Raw genomic sequence first — 2,223 nt, 5'->3', positions numbered from 1 at the left:
AAGAATTGTGTGTAAATATTTGAAGAAGGACAGAGTTAATGGTCCAGAAGGCAATACATTTTTTTATGAGCTTGAATAAGAGACTGAAAGAATACATATCACAGGTAAGCTTTCAAGGCTGTATGCTGCTTATTTATTGGCCATGTTCTGTGTTGGGCATCATGTCTTTATGGGAAATATGGTGCCTATCTTTTATCATTTATATGCATAGGACACATGTAGATGGAAGGTCACAAAATGTAATAGCTTGAACCAATGGATATCCTTAAGGATCAAATGATTTCCTAGAAGACATTCCTCTTCTATTCATTAGAAATGCTATTAGGATGGATGCAATCTGATTGGCTTGTATGTTAGCATAGGCCGGTCTTTAGTGTAAAGCATTGCTTAAGTGCTAGTTTCACTAACCTTGGGACCATAATTTACTAAGTAATTTGTAGTTGGTAAAACGGCAACCATGTTGCGTACTTGTCTGTATGGCTTCTTATATGGTCTATTCAGAACCATGTTTTTTGGGTATGTGTTTGTTTAGTGTCTGACATGATGATAATGAGCTTGGGATGGAGCTCTGTTATGAGGCTCTTGAAGAGGCAGTCACGAGCGAAGAGGCTCAAAGCCTATTCGACATGGCGGCTTCAAAGTTCCAGGAAGTTGCTGCCTTGGCTTTTTTTAACTGGGGAAATGTTCACATGTGTGCGGCTAGGAAGCGTATCCCGTTAGATGACAACGCGTCAAAGGAGGTGATAACCGCACAGCTTCAGCTGGCTTATGACTGGGTTAAGGAGAAGTATGCCCTTGCAGGGGAGAAGTATGAGGAAGCACTCAAAATCAAGCCAGACTTTTACGAAGGCTTGCTTGCATTGGGGCAACAACATTTTGAGACTGCAAAGCTACAATGGTCATTTACTTTGGCAAATAAGGTTGATCTGGAAACTTGGGATCCGACAGAAACCATTAAGCTATTTAATGATGCTAAAGAAAAGACGAAGGCCGCTACTGCAATGTGGGAGAGACTGGAGGAACAGAGAATTAATGAAGGGTTAACTAGTATTACCCCCCACTAGATGAGCCAATTAGGATTTCCCCCCACTAGATGGGAAATTAGGGTCTCTCCCCTAAACACACGGTAAACTTGGTTTGACCGTTAACTTTCAAGTCAAACAATTGAAAATGACACAAATGCCCTCATTGTTTTCAAAAAAAAATATTCAATTTTAATTAGGTGGGGGCATTTGTGTAATTTTCAATTGTTTGACTTGAAAGTTAACGGTCAAATCAAATTGACCGTGTGTTTAGGGGAAAGATCCTAATTTCCCATCTTGTGAGGGGGAAATCCTAATTGGCTCATCTAGTGGGGGTAATACTAGTTAACCCAAACTCAAAGACCCAAGTTCGGTAATCCATAGTAATTCCACTTGGGCCTAATAAGTGCCAAGTGATATTTGACTACTTTCTCGAATCTTCTCTCAAGGTATGTCGCATTTATATAGAATGGGTTGTAGATTCCATTATACTGCTACAATTTGCAAATTGCAACAGGCTGCCATATGGCTTGGCTAGCCCATGTGACTTAAAGATCAATAATGCTTCAGATGGACTTGAAGTTCGTTCTTGTCCAGTGAGTTAGGTTGTTATCATTTGTCACCATATATGCTCATCACATGGTTTGGAGTGAGGCAGTGGAGTTTCTTTGTCACTCAAGCATTAGTATTGAATTAACATGTACTACCCATGTTGACCACACTTATTTTAGAAAGAGTAAATCTAGCATCTAAAGATCACTTATATCATACAATGGCATGGAACTAAGACGTGATGTTTGCGGAGATTGATCTAGACATCATGAAAAACATCATACCTGGTTTTGAAATGTCTGAACTTGCCAAATGTACCCCGTAGTTTTTAATATTTCTCAAATTTTTTAGTTCATCAGTTTTACATAAAATTTTCAGGCTTTTGTCGGGGTCAGAAAATTGATCATCATTGCCCATCACAAAAATCCCCATTGTTGACGCTTTTTTTCCCAATAAAGTTGGAAACTATTGTTTTCCTTTTGTAAAATATAGTATACATAAGTGAAAAATCTCCAATTCTACGTTTTATTTTCACCTAAGTTATAGTGACACGGATAGGTGTGTCCTAAGTTATAGTTATAACTAAGTTGAATTTTTGTAGAGATGTTATTTATAGTTAGTAGTTCATATACACAAAAAAATTAGGTTT

At 38.1% G+C, this 2,223-nt stretch overlaps 1 pseudogene; it reads left to right on the top strand.

Moving 5' to 3' along the window:
- The first annotated feature begins 560 nt into the window (after positions 1-560).
- On the top strand, positions 561-1,627 carry LOC147508097 (protein CLMP1 pseudogene; annotated as a pseudogene).
- The last annotated feature ends 596 nt before the right edge of the window (positions 1,628-2,223 follow it).

Source organism: Coptis chinensis, chromosome 3 (genome assembly GCF_015680905.1).
Source record: "Coptis chinensis isolate HL-2020 chromosome 3, ASM1568090v1, whole genome shotgun sequence".
NCBI lineage: Eukaryota > Viridiplantae > Streptophyta > Magnoliopsida > Ranunculales > Ranunculaceae > Coptis > Coptis chinensis.
The sequence above is the reverse complement of the archived record's forward strand: the minus strand, read 5'-3'. Positions and strand labels throughout refer to the sequence as shown.